This window comes from Cucurbita pepo, chromosome 16, assembly GCF_057944985.1.
Source record: "Cucurbita pepo subsp. pepo isolate OVF chromosome 16, ASM5794498v1, whole genome shotgun sequence".
Lineage (NCBI taxonomy): Eukaryota > Viridiplantae > Streptophyta > Magnoliopsida > Cucurbitales > Cucurbitaceae > Cucurbita > Cucurbita pepo.
The window spans coordinates 2128754-2144438 of NC_141813.1; the positions used below are offsets into that span (position 1 = coordinate 2128754).

General features: G+C 34.7%; 2 pseudogenes; both read right to left on the reverse strand.

Annotated features, from left to right (window-relative positions):
• Window positions 1-6772: 6772 nt before the first annotated feature.
• LOC147787725 (defensin-like protein 1 pseudogene) lies at window positions 6773-7074 on the reverse strand (annotated as a pseudogene).
• Window positions 7075-10995: 3921 nt separating this feature from the next.
• On the reverse strand, window positions 10996-15286 carry LOC147787726 (uncharacterized; annotated as a pseudogene).
• Window positions 15287-15685: the final 399 nt, after the last annotated feature.

Below are 15685 nucleotides of genomic sequence, written 5' to 3' on the forward strand. Positions count from 1 at the left end.
TTATCACTCCCATCTCCTAGAAAACCTCAACAAAATAATGTTTCAGATGGTTCGGTTAATGATGAGCATTGCTCCACGGAGATATTATTTTTTAGGATAAATACGGGATCTGCACCCCTGATCCCTTTGGGGTAACCTATCAATAGACAAACTTTGGAATGATGTTCCATTTAAAAGTGTCTTTAGGACTCATTGAGGAAGGGTCATAAAGTTAGTTGATAATGTTTGAAGATGTCCAACACATGTGCTAAAAAAAAATTCAAGAAATTAGAACATCATTCTAAAATATGTCTATTGATAGGTTACCCCAAAGAGATAAGGGGTAGTTAGTCTTACCATTTTGAAGAAAATAAAGTATTTATATTCAAATATGCTACTTTCATCGAGGAAGACTATACGAGAGATCAAAAACCTTGTCGTAAATGCTATTAAAGAATTAATTTTTTATCAAGTTATTCACACATAAACAAGAGTTGTTGATAATCCCATTACATCTGATAGTATGATACATCCATGTCAAAAATTTGAAATGTCTTGTTACATGGGAGAGTTATGAAATAACCTGACAATTATATGTACTGAAGCTCGAATTATCTTAGCTAATGACGACATCAAAGACTTATTGATCATTAAAAATGTATTTAATGATGTTGACAATAATGAATGGGTTATATTTATGACCGGGAATGGAGTAAAACCTATAGGTTGTTAATAGACTTACTAAAAGAAACAAGAAATAGATGAAAAGGTACAGATCTTTGAAGTGAGATTTACCGTAACAGTTCATAATAAAGTAAAGAGAGTGGACTCTGAGGTCAATTTCTCTCTTGTTGTTGTATTGAGGTTTATTTGTACTCTCTTATCTGTTGTCATATTTTAACTACGAAATATGCAAATGAATGTTAAGGCTACTGTTTTGAATCACGATCTTAACATCTACATGGATCAACTAAAGGCATATATAAACTAAGGTCATGAGCAAAAAGTTTGCAAGCTAATAATGAGATCCATTTATGGATTATGACACAAGCATCAAATCTTAGAATATTAGATTTTAAAATATGGTTAATTCATGTCGATTTGAGAAAAATATGAATGAGTACAAGAAAATTAACATGAAAATAATAAATATTTAGTCCTAGATGTCAACGATATCCTACTCATAGAGAATGATGTGTGTTATTTTGTTGACATTAAAAATTGGCTAGCTAACCAATTTGAAATGAAAGCCTGAAGAGAAGCATAGTTTGTTCTTGAAATCTAAGTTATAAAAGATAGCAAGAACAAAATGTTAGCCTTATCAAACGGTTGGAATTTATGCCCTAAAGTCTCGTAATTGATTATTTATTTTTTATCAATAATTTTTACTATTTTATTTGTAATTTGATTTTTATCCATGGTCATTAATGTAATTTTGAATAGTATATGGTTGACATACAAGAGGATCGTGTTCAAGTAATAACTTAAAGGGTCTATAGTATATGGATAAGGTTGGGTGCCTTATGTTGAATACTATTGATATGACCCACTTTGTACTTATTATAGATGATTTGATCCAAATCATTCCTGTGGAAGCATGTAAGTGTGGTATCCTATACAATGAATTTGTATAAGACTGGACTAAGAAGGAAGAACTTGTGGAATGTGTTCGAGGCATAACAAGGAAGAACTTGTGGAATGTGAACAACATTTGCATGAATGAAATACTTCAACGAGTGTTGCAAGCAAGGGTTTCTACAAACCAGAGTTCTTGATTTCCTATTTATTGCTTTGTTTTTATTCTTAAAAAAAATCAAAACGATTCTCATTACTTCTGCTAGATGGATGAAGAGCTTATTTCCTTGGCATATATCTTATATGGATAATATTCTTGTCAAGTATTTGAGGCATAATTTGAAAAAGGAAAATTTAACTTTTTAAGCATGGAATAATGTTGTCCAAGTAAAATGTGAAGTTGAAGGTATGAGAAGGATTCCCTCTACCTCAGTTCTAAACTATTTATTACGATATAAAGATATTTGGAGAATATATTTTGTGGTATAACAATTATTAGTTATGAAATATATCTTAGATTCCTATGTCTCAATTCTAGGCTATTCATTAACATATAAAGCCATTTCGGGAATATATTTTGTGGTATAAAATTATTAGTTATGGAATATATCTTAAAATTATTTTGTGATTAGTTAATATTTCTTTTCCTATTTTTTTTTTTTTAAGATGGTTAGTAGTCTATTTTATCTTATTTTTCGGATTTGGTTAATAGTATATATGGTAGTGCCTCTAGAAAGAGAACTTCGAACTCTATGTTATAAAAGAAGATTTAAGCTACACCAAAAACTCTAGTATGAGTTTAAGAACTATGATTCAGGTGATAAGTTAAGAATAGGGCGATAAAGTTAAGGTGTTTTACAATGACAAAGGTCAAGTTGTTTCTAGTAGATTGAGTACCCATAGATTGTTAGAAGCAATCAAATAGCCAGATTCTCGTGATCCCAAAACTTGATTAGCCCTAAGATCTAGTCCACAAAGTTGTAGAAATTAGAGTCCACTATAAACCATCATGATGCTCTAAAGCACCTAATTGACCACCATGACATTCAAGAAAGACTAAGATAGCTTATGAAGCCTACTAGCAGGAATCACGTTGATCTCTAAAGCACCTTAAAGAATGGAACCTGCAAAACTCAAGGAAAAGTTACAGGATTAGTTGGATAAAGGCTTTATACGACATAATGTATCACCACATGGATCTCCTCCATTGCTTGCAAAGAAATAAAAAGATTGATTATACATTTGTGCATAAATTATAAAGAGTTGAACAAGAACAAGTACCCTATGCTCATGATCAATGGCTTCTTTGACTTGAGGTTAGATTATCATCCGATGAGGATAAGAGAGGAGGGCATACCAAAAATAGCTTTTAGGAGTTGCTATTGGCTATAAGTTCATGTTATGTCCTTCATCCTCTCTAATACTCTTGTGTTATTTATGGAACTGATGAACCGACTCCATACATTGGCATTGCCTTCATTGACTATACTAGTGTACTTCAAGATGAAGGAGTATCATGAGGATCACTTAAGGAAAGTCTTTTCGACGTTGAGAGTGTACCAACTACATGCCAAGTTCTTGAAGTGTGAGTTTTGGCTTACGGAAGTGGCTTCTCTAGGACATTGTATCGGGTAAAGTGATCAGAGTAGACCCAACAAAGATAGAGGTAGTCATGAGATGATAGACCAACCTCAGTCACTAAAGTGAGGAGTTTTTTGAAGTTAGCAGTCAACTATAGTTGGTTTATTCGGAACTTCTCCAAGATATCAGCAGCTTTGATCCAGTTAACTAAGAATGATAAGTCTTTCTTATGGACAATGACATGTAAGCAAAATTTTTAGTTGTTTAAGGAAAGGATGGTGACCGCGCTAGTACTCAGTGCCAAATGGATCAAGTAATCTCGAGGTCTACATTAACACCTTGAGATAAGGATTTAGTTGCATGTTGACGTAGAAAGGCAAAATGATTATCTATGTGTCTTGACAACTTAAGGAATATAAACACAACTACCCTGCCTATGAATTGGAGTTGACAACTATAATATTCCTATTGAAAGTATGGTGACCTTACTTTTATTGTGAGAAGGTATAGATATTTATAGGCCAGAAGAGTCTCAAGTATTTATTTATAGAAAAAGAGTTGAACATGAGAAAGAGAAGGTAGTTGGATTTAGTGAAAGATTATGATAACAGAAAAAGAGTTGAACATGAGAAAGAGAAGGTAGTTGGATTTATTGAAATATTATGATAACGACACCCTCTATTGCCCAAGTAAAGCTAACATAGTGGCTGATGTGTTTAGTAGAAAGACAACCTATTCTTTTGCACTTATCAAATGCCAGAGAGAGAGAGTTGATGAGCTAGGATTGAGATTATGGTTAAAGGTGTCACGATTCAGTTAGCAAATATGAAAATCCAACACTTTAGAAGCCTATCATAGATGCTAAGAGAACAAATACATACTTGAACAAGATCCGGCAAAAATTGGTGATTGATAGACTAAAGTTGTTTACAAGCTCATCAAATGATGGTTTGCCATGCCAAGATTGTTTAGCATACCCCAAGACGAGAAAGTCTTGAAGGAGGTCATGACTGAAGCCAATGATACATCTTATATGTTCCACTCTAGAAGTATGAAAATGTATCATGATTTAAAAATCTATTACTTGTGGCAACATAGTTGAATATGTGAGTCGATGTTTAAAATGCTAGCAAGTAAAGGTATCGAGACAATGACCTTTGAGATTGTTATACGTCCTAGGTGTACATAAGTGAAAGTGATAGAACATGTCTATGGATTTTATCTTGTGTTTGTTAAATGCCAAGATTGATTTCACAGTATTTGCATCATTGTTGTTAGGTTCACCAACCTCGCTTCCTTCTTAGCATAGCTACATACCGAGTGGATAAGTGGGTTCATTTGTATCTTAAAGAGATAGTTCGTGTGCACGGTGTTCAAATTTCCAACATGTCAAATGGGGAAACAAGGTTTATCAAGCACTTCTAGAAGAGTTTATAGAAAGTGACAAGTACGCCGTTTATATTCCTTATGACTTTTCCTTCCACAAATGGATGGGGAGATTGAGAGGTTGAATAAGATTCTGGCGGTTATGTTAAGAGAACGTGTTAAAGATTTTGCAGGTCGCTAGGATGACCACTTGCACCTTATGAAGTTTTCCTATTATAATAGAAATCAAGCAATCATCCTCCCTCGATCCTTTGTATAGGTGTAGGTTTCGGTCTACTATTTTTTTTTAAAGGGGTAGGCAAGCAATAACTTCTAGAGTCGTAGTTGGTCTAGGTTACTCATGCAAATAGTACACAAAACCATAAGGAGAATATTGATTATACAAAAATGGTTGAAGAGCTAAGCAAACTCTCATAGGAAGGACCTTGAGTTTGTTGTGGATGACTATGTCTACTTGAAAGTCACACCGACGACAGAGTCATTGAAATTTAAAAAGAAGAGTAGTTGATCTTAAGATTCGTAGGCCTTTTTGACATCCTAAATAGGATAGGCAAATGGATGCTATCATCCTCCCTCGTCAGTGTGTTTCATATGTACACATGTTTATGCTGCATAAGCACACTCAAATCCTTCACATGCTATCAGACATGAAGCACTCCCTTTGAGAGATAATATGCCTTATGAGGAGAAGTTCGTTATTTTTCTCACAAGAGATGTGAAGCAATTATGTAATAAACAGATGGTCCTTTTCAAGGTGAGGCGACCTGAAGAAGAAAAGAGGACATAAGAGTGTCTTATCTCTAGCTTTCTATGATTAAGCAACTTTTGGAGACAAAAATTTCGAAGGAGAGAAGAATTTAAAACGTCTAAAACCTCTCACCTTTCATTTTATTTACTCAAGAACCATAGGGAATAGAGTTTCATGGAGTGATAGAAAAGAAAAGAAAGTTCTTAAAATTAAGAGAAGCATGAAGGGGCATTTTTGTAAATAAAATCATTTGAAGTTCAAGTTTTATCGGAGTCCCGAAATGGTAAGTTGAAGAAAAGTAGAAACTTTAACCATGTATATTTATTTATTTATTATTTTTTTTTTTACCATTAATAAAATTGTATGAAACTATAGCTTAGAAACTGAACTGAACTTGTTGACGAACCTTTACTTCGGACACAAACTATTAACCAAACGTCTATTTCTAACCTAAACAATTAATCGAACATCAACTTTTGAATATCGACTTGAAAAATTTAGTGATTATGATTTAGGCCAAGAAAGTAAGTAAGCTTATTGTTGGATCACCTTTTGGTTAAGTTAGACAATTGTACCATGTATGATTAACACATATTATGTGGTTTATGTACCTACTATTACTTGTGACATATGAATTTCCCATGTATTGATCCTTGTATGTTATGAGACTATGTTCATATATGCCTTATGAGACACTAGATGAGTCATGTATGATAAGTATGAGTGATATGATCATGTACATAAATGTATGTCTCATAATTGTTATATCATGAAAAGTATGGAAGTATGATCATGCATGTTGTATGTCACAAGCATGAGTTACTTCTCTAGTATGTTTTGTATAGAAGCACTCCTTTCTTTCGGTTGGTTTCTAACAATATGAGCGTCTACTAGCTTGTAGTTAAATTTAGGGGTAAGTATACAAGCTCGCTAGTGGGTTCATATGCACATGCATGAATTGTCTTTAGATAAGTACTATGCAACTAAGTCTACCCGAAAAAGAAAACACAGTCCAAAGAATAGTTGGTAAAATTTGGTCTCACAATGAAATATGTTGTATGTGATTACATTTTTTCACCAATGATAGGGTCACTGGATAATTTTAAACACTAAAACCACATTTAATATTTTCTAGGTGAAGGCAAGGGCCCCACGTACAAATGACGACTTAGTTCAGTGAGCGGGAACTCAGAGTTCTAGCGTGGGCTCACGAACCTCTGCTGAGGAGGCCATAAAACCTATACCAAATAGCTTATTTTTCCACATTTAAATTGTAAACTCTAAGTTAGAATAGGGCATATTATTCTTTTCCCATAGTTACATTTGAAATGAATTTTAAGTAGTTAAAAGTTAATTATTTTTTAATAATTTTTCTCATTAGACATGACATTTAATGTAATATCGATCCTATATTAAAAGAAAAAGTAAGATTGTTTCATAGAAAGTAGAAGGAGAGTAGTAAATGAGAGCAAAAAAGAGCTCAAATTAAAAACAACATAACAATTAACAAACACAAAAGCAGCGACGAACGAAATGGTCACATCGACCGCTGGAGAAGCCTTCGTCACGACAGAGAACATTGCACTTGTTGTTGGTTACACAGAGGCCCTTGAAGTCCTTGCTCGGGGACTTGCATAATCGTCCCTCAACAGTACGACCCACCATCTCTTCTGCCATTAATACATATTAGGAAGAAAGGAAGAAAGAAAAAATGGCAAAGATGGTAGGGTTGGACTTTAATTACCTGAAGAAGAGAAGATAAGGAGGACCAGTAGGAGCATGGGGAGGAGGGTTTTGTTCATCATCTTTACCTATTAGCTGATCTTCAAGTTGTGAGCAAAATGGTCGGAGACACTCCTTGTATATAAAGCAATCCCCACTCCTAACAACGTTCTTGTTCAATCTCTCATGCGCACGGAATACACTTTGTTCAGGCACACAGTTTGTCTTAAAATCTACGTGTCCTCTTGTCATTATTTGGACACGCATTTCAAAATAGTTTTCAATTTCTCTCTAAAGTTCGACCCTGACAATATTATTATACTACAGACTACAATGTGCTATATTACTAGAGATTCAAACTCAAAACTTTCATAAGAAGTATATATCTTCACTCTAGATATCAAAACTATTTTTTAAAAATTTAATTTCGAATGATTTATTTTAGTCTTTGTATTTTTAACATCTTTCATTTTGTTCGAGTACGTTTAAAATATAATAATTAAAATGGTCTATGGACTATTTTTTTTTTCTTTTATGCTACTTGATGCAATAAAATTACTTAAATTTTTATGTAGTCTCCAATCATATATGGTTCACCCATGTCACTATTTGACTTGAGTACTTGACAAGAAACATCCAAAATCCAATTTTCAAACGTTTACCACTTTCCAAATAAGAAAAGGAAAAAAATTAAAAAAAAAAACTTTCAAGTTTAATTATCAATGGTTAAATTTTAATAGTATGGTATTGCATTTAATTATTAGTCTTTCCCCATTTTAAAAATCTATTCATTTTTTTATATGAAAATTATTATTACTTATGACATTTGATAAATTTATTTGATGATTTGTTTATATATTAATCAAATTTAGTTTTTTGGAAAACTTTATTTTAAAATGAAATTTGATACAATTTTATAAGTTTATGACTAAAATTCAATAATTTTCTTTAGTTAAGTTATCAATAAAAATTATATTCTAAGTTGAGAGTGGTTGAATATATATGCCAGAGGAGAAAGTTTGAAAGAGCATTAAAGATGAAAATCGAGTGGTTCTTATTATGAGTGATGGATAGAGCTAGCAACTATGAGAATGGAACACAAATCTATCCCATGATTACCCATGAAGGTGTGTTGAGTCTAGAAAGAGAGCATATTGCATATAGATATACTATCGAGATGGATGAATTTGTAAAAAGAAAAAAACCTGTAAATTCATGAAACGTAGATGTGTCTCAAGTCTTGATTTAAGGATTACCAACTATAAGGGTTGGTCCGAGTTATTGTGCCAAGAGGGGTGTGTGAACAAAAGGTTAGTGAATGCTCGACGTACCATGAAAATACTTCTTTGGCCAATGCCATAGGGAGGAACCATCAAGTCGAAGAAATTTTTAGAAATGAAAGTTGTCAAGGAGGGAACATTTTGGGAATGAACCAAGATGGAAGCTGGTGGGCATGTGACATATGAGTAAATGAGGGGTACATGAATGAACCACGACCACATTCGAATGAGAGTGATTCTGAGGATAGGATGACTAAGAAAGGCTTACGTAAAATGAAAGTTACTACTTAATCTAACAAGGTGCATGATCCTTTTCGTTGTCTCAATCATAGGAGCTCCATGGTTAAACGTGCTTTACTTGGAGCAATTCTATATTTGGTGACCTCTTAGGAATTTTCCTGAGATGCAAGTGAGTGAGAACAATGCTTGAAGAACTCGTGTTGGTATATGAGGATAGTTTTCACTCTTCAGAAGCGAGGAGTAAGTAACATTACCATGTCATAGGGGATGCAGGGGAATGCCGAGGTCATCAAGTGTCGAATCTGAATTTCAAATCCTTATTCAAATCCTAGGCATGGGTCCTTATAAATGGTATGAGAACAATACCTCTCCCAGTAAGTTGTGGTTCAGGGAAGAATCAAAGTGGAAGCTGGTGGACATATGACCCCTCGTGTAAATGAGTAGTACCTGAATGAATGGAGACTATATTCGAATGAGGGAGATTCTGAGGATGACTAAGAAAAGCTTAAAGGAAACGAAAGTTACTACCTGTACTAATAAGGTACACCGTCCTTTTTGGTGGCTCAATCATAGGAACTTCGTGGTTAAGCATAGTTTATTTAGAGCAATTCTATGTTGGTGGCCTCCTAGGAATTTTCTTGGAATACATGTGAGTGAGAACTTAACATGTTGGAAGAACTCGTGTTGGTTGATGCGAAGATAGTTTTCACTCTTAAAAAAAAGAAATAAGTAACTCGCCCAAATCACAAGGAAATTTGAGGAGAATCTAGATTTCAGATCTTAGATATAGATCATTACCTTTAAGATAATAATAATCAAAATTAGATATTGTCGAGCATGAAAGATTGATGGTTTGGTGGGGAGTGGATTAAAACTTAAATGATGGTGGTGCTAGATCTAGTAATTACAAAGAATTTGGCTAGTGGCATGAAAATGACCTTATGTTCAAGGAGAAACTCTATTCCTTGTACAAATTTCTTATCACGAAGTTAGTCTGTTCATTAGGAGAAACTCCATTCCTAGTACAAATTTAAAAATTGTCCATTTAAATTATAACGAAGTTTGTCCATTAGGTATTATCCCTTTTGACCTGTTGAGATTCTTTATTTAGAAAAAGAATGAAGTTGAAATTTTACCAACACAACTTGCTATAGAGCTACTTCCACCTGAATCATATATATTTTTGACATCACGACTATCGCAAATATACACAATAAAACATTTGTCCAACCTGAATAAGAATCGATAATATAAAATTATGAAGCTAACGGTGATACGTAACGAACCAAAACAGACAATATCTACTAGCGGTGGACTTAGGCTATTACAGTATCATATCGATGTGTAGTTCTTTATTTTTTCAGGTGACGTAGAAATACCTACCTACAAGGTAAGCTAAATCTATCCATAAAAAATATGGATACTTTTATAGTTCCAACTAGAAAGTGAGATTTGAATCAAATAGATAGTGGCCTCAAATTTTACCTTATTTTAATTTGATAATCCATTATTTTCCCCCTAAACTTTAGTGTTTTAAGTTAAATGAATTCCAATTTTGGTACATATCTCAAAGAAATGTAAATTAAAAAGATGATGAAAAATATTGACATTTTCAATTTAAAATGGACACATTAAGCCTTAAAAATTTAGAAAAATGTTCTAAATGGTATGTTTGCTGGTTGGTTGACCATAGAGAAAAAAATGATATCGACATTTTGTAAACGTATTGTCACAGTGCTACTGCCTCCAAAATGTAATCGTCACTGTAAAGACCAGTTCTCAAGCTACCTCGATCCAAGCCCCCTCTTCTTGAGACGCCAAAGGCTTAATAACTATAGATGACACATTTGGAAACAAATCAAAGCATCGGCCATGGTCATCAGAGACTTTGAGTTTGTTGTGGTGGTCATGTCTACTTAAAAATCGCATCTATGAGACCGGTGTTGAAATTTAAAAAGAAGAGAAGTTGAACCTAAGATTTGTTGGCTCTTTTGAGGTCCTAGAGAGGATTGGGCAAGTGGCATACAAATTGATGTTGTCACCCTCCTTTATCGGCGTGCATAATGTATTTCTTATGTTTATGCTGCATAAGCAAAACTCAAACCCTTCACATGCTATCAAGTATGAAGCAATTCCTTTGAGAGAGGATCTATCTTATGAGGACAAACGGTTAGTTTTCTACCAGAGATATGAAGCATGTAATAAGTAGATTGTCCTGGTCAAAGTCTGATCATGTTAAGAATGAGAAATAGAAATAGAATTGGGATCGAAAGTATGATCTTCATTCAAGTTTAACACGTTGAAATAGGATACAAACTATCAACTAATACCTAAAAATAGAAAAAAATATATAACTAACTAAATCTGTTAAATAAATAAAATATATGGTCAATCAAATCTATACTAACAACTCCCTAAATATATCAGTTATATTCTAACTGATTATTAAAATATATCTCCAAAATATCCTCTTAATACTCCCCCTCAAGTTGGAGAGTGTATGTCGATCACACCCAACTTGTTCTTCAAAAAGTCAAACTGCTGTCTTCCCAAAGTTTTAGTAAAAACATCTGCCAATTGCATTTTGGTCGAAACATAACATGGTTTGATGATTCCAGCTTGTAACTTTTCTCGAACTATATGACAATCTATTTCAATGTGTTTCGTACGTTCGTGAAAAACTGGTTTGGCTGCTATATGTAATGCTGCTTGATTATCACAATATAATAATGCTGGTTCGGACAGTGGAACATTCAGGTCTTGAAGAATGTATCTTAACCAAGTTAACTCTAAACAAGTATTTGCCATAGCTCGATACTCGGCTTCTGCTGATGATCTGGACACATTAGTCTGCTTTTTAGACTTCCAAGAAATAATTGAATTTTCGAGGAAAATGCAAAACCCAGAAATAGATCGTCTGGAAGTTCGACAACCACCCCAGTCAGAATCGCAATATGCTTGTAATCTTAAATTGTTTTCAGATGGCAGTAGAAGTCCTTGACCAGGAGTAACTGAATAAGCTATGTCAGGCCTAGTGACGGTCAAATATATTAATCTGCCAATCAACCGTCTGTATTTACTTGGATCATTCAACTTCTCTCCTTCAGTTAAAGAAAGTTTCAGATTTTGCTCCATAGGAAATTTGTCTGGATGTGCTCCTGTAAGACCTGTGTCTTGAAGGATGGCTAGAGCATACTTCCTTTGAGACATAAAAATTCCTTTTCTAGATCGAGAAAATTCAATGCCTAGAAAATATTTCAAATTTCCTAAATCTTTGATAACAAATTTCTGGAGTAAACTAGTCTTGAGATATTGAATTTCTTCGAGATCATTGCCTGTCAACAGAATATCATCAACATAGATTAGAACTGCAGTGAAAGAAGTACCTTTACTCTTAGTAAACAAAGAGTAATCTGCTTTGGACTGAGTGTAGCCTGCATTTTGTATAGTTGTAGAAAATATGGAGAACCAATTGCGAGAAGTCTGTTTTAATCCATAAAGAGATTTATGGAGCCGACATACAGTATTCTCCCCCTGTCGGCGAAGACCTGGTGGTAAAGACATATAAACTTCCTCGTCTAGATTACCATGGAGAAAGGCATTTTGAACATCCAACTGATGGGTGAACCATTTTCGAGCAGCAGCAATAGTGAGTAAGCAACGAAATGTAGTAAGTTTCGTTGTAGGGGAAAATGTTTCTGTGTGATCAATACCTTCAACCTGAGTGTATCCCTTTGCTACAAGTCGAGCTTTATAACGTTCAACATAACCATCAGAGTTGTATTTAATTTTGTACACCCAACGACAACAAATAGCTTTATGACCAGGTGGTAGAGGAACGAGAGACCATGTATGATTACGTTCCAAAGCTGCAATTTCATCATTCATAGCCTGCTGCCATAACGGGTCGCCAACTGCCTCGTCATAGGTTTTAGGTTCTATCTGGGATGTAATAAGAGCTAGAAAAGCATGTTGAGTAGGAGAAAAACGAGAGAATGAAAGGTAATGATGAAGGGGATACCTGGTGCTAGTGCCGGGACTTGAGCTAGAGGTTAAATGATTGGCTCCAGAAGACATCTCATAATCCTTATGCCAAGCTGGAGGCTGTTTAGTACGAGTAGAACGTCGAAGTGGAGCTGATGTATCCGGTGGGATAGGATTGGAATTAGTGGGCGAATCTGGAGAAGGTGAAGGAGACGACGGAAAGTAGGTGAAGGGATAGGAGATGAAGGAGGAATAGGAGGTGAAGGAATAGAAGGTGGAGGATGGATGTTTGAGTAGGATGGATCATGAAGTGGTACAACAGGAGTCGAAGGAGCTAATGTCGAAGTTTGTGAAGCCGATGAAAAAGGAAAATCATCTTCACAAAATTTAACATCACGGCTGATAAAGAATTTGTGAGATTGCATGTCATACAACTTGTAACCTTTATGACCACAAGGATATCCTACGAAAACACAAGGAATTGCCCGAGGTTCAAATTTTTGCTTAGGATGTACTATAGTTGCATAACATTTACAACCAAAAACTTTAAGATGATGAAATGTAGGTGGTCGTTTGTAGAGTGCTTCAAAGGGTGTCTTGTTAGATAATAATGGTGATGGCGTTCTATTTATAAGATAAACAGCCGTTAAAATGCACTCTCCCCAAAAGTTAAGTGGAACCTGTGACTGAAAAAGAAGAGACCTAGCTACATTTAGGATATGGCGATGGTTGCGTTCTACGACTCTATTTTGTTGTGGAGTATAGACACAAGTGCGCTGAAATTCAATACCACAAGAAGTAAAGAATGGTTGCAAAGATAGGAACTCAGTCTCATTGTCTAATCGAACTATCTTGATAGTAGTATGAAATTGAGTTTGAACGAATTTAACAAAGTTCATTAACAAATGATGTACTTCTGACTTATGTGGCATTAAAAAAACCCAAGTACATCGAGTAAAATCATCAACAATAGTGAGAAAAAAACGCAAACCAGAATGGGTAGGAATTTTATGTGGTCCCCAAACATCACAATGTATTAGATCAAAGGCAGAATGGGTTGTTATTGAACTTCTTGGGAAAGACAACCTAGTTTGTTTTGCTAACGGGCAGATACTACAATTATGAGAATAACTCGCATTATTAAGATGCAATTGATCAGCTAGAAATTTAAAACGAGAAAAGGAAGGATGACTTAGGCGTAAATGCCACAAATCAGATGACTGAGATACTTGATGAGCTGAAGATTTGATTGGAGATGAAGAAATATGATAGAGACCTCCAAATTGTTTACCCGAGCCAATCATCTTCCCCGTAGCCAAGTCCTGCATAACACAAGAATAAGGATAGAAGGTGACATAACATTTCAAGTTATTGGTAAGTTTGCTGATCGACATTAGGTTTAAATTGAATGAAGGCACACATAAAACGTTGTTTAATTTAAGGTTAAGGCTAAGGGAAATATTGCCAGTATGTGACATACGTGCTGTCTCTCCATTAGGCAAATTTATTGTAGACATGATGACAGCCTTTGGTTCAGTCATAACAGAAGATTTTGATACTATATGATCTGTAGCTCCACTATCGAGAATCCATAAATTAGAACTCGCAGAGTTAATAGATAATGTAGATATGGGAAACAAACCTGCAACATTGATGTGATTGTCAGAATTACCAGAAGGGTGATGATTGATTGCAGATAAGGCTTGTGCTATCTGCCGTAATTGCTCAGAAGAAAAATTTGGAATGGAATTAGGTGACTGTTCTTCTGTATTCAACTGTGAAACATCGGCCATATTTGCAGATGATCGATATCCACGGTTATTGTGTTGATTGACTTGTCTTGTCCTTCCAGAATTATTTTTCTGTCGACATCGATCTTCTGTATGGCCCCTTCTATCACAAAACTTACAGTGAAACTTAAGAATTCGACACTCATTGATTGTATGACCACTTTTATTGCAGTGTTCACACAATTTGTCCTTGGCGAATTTTGAATATATTGTTTTCTTTTGCACTGCTGATGCAATCGAGAAATTCTCAGTAGGTTCGGAAGTTACCTGACGCTGCATCTCTTCTTGTACAAGTAATGAATAGGCTTGCCTCACATTAGGTAATGGAGACATCATCAATATGTTAGATCTCACCGTTTTATAAGACTGATTGAGCCCCATGAGTAATTGCATCAACTTGTCTTCTTCGCGTTGATCAATATGTATTTGACGTTGATTACAGGTAAATGGTGTGCGGTACGCTTCCAGTTCATCCCAGAGTGCTTTGAGCTTGGTGAAATATGTTGACAGTGCCATGGTTCCTTGTGACATCGTTGCTATCGAGTTTTGTATTTGAAAAATTGTTGGAGCATTCTTTTGTGAGAATTGATCGTGAAGATCAACCCACACTTGATGAGTTGTCTTGGCGTGAATAATGCCTTTAGCGATATCTGCTTCAACGGAATGAGTTAACCAAGATATTATCATACTGTTGCACTGATTCCAGAGTTCAAATTCGGTTGAATTTGCATCTTGGGACGGTTCCTCAATTGTGCCATCAATGAAGCCAATTTTCTTCTTGGCAATAAGAGCATGCATAACTGATTTACTCTAGGATTGGTAATTTGCTCCATTTAATTTGATTGGAACAAGTGAATATCCTGGCTGATCAGAGTGATGAATATAGTACGGATGTGTTAAATCAACATCCGAAATTTTGAAGCTGGATTTGGCTGATTCCGCCATAAAGGAAATTTTGATATTTAAGAACACCAAGATCGGTGCTCTGATACCATGTTAAGAATGAGAAACAGAAATAGAATTGGGATCGAAAGTATGATCTTCATTCAGGTTTACCACATTTAAATAGGATACAAACTATCCACTAATACCTAAAAATAGAAAAAATATATATAACTGACTAAATCTTGTAAATAAATAAAATATACCGTTAATCAAATCTATACTAACAACTCCCTAAATATTTCAGATATATTCTAATTAATTATTACGGCAAAATATCCTCTTAATAAGATTGTCCTGGTCAAAGTCTGATGAAGAAACTATTAGAACGACATGCGACTAAAAAAAAAACATAAAAGTGTCCTATCTTGAACTTTGTCACGATTAAGCAATTTTTGGGGATAAAAGTTATCAACGAGTAAAGAATTTGTAATGTCAGGCTAAAAGGTACGAAAACC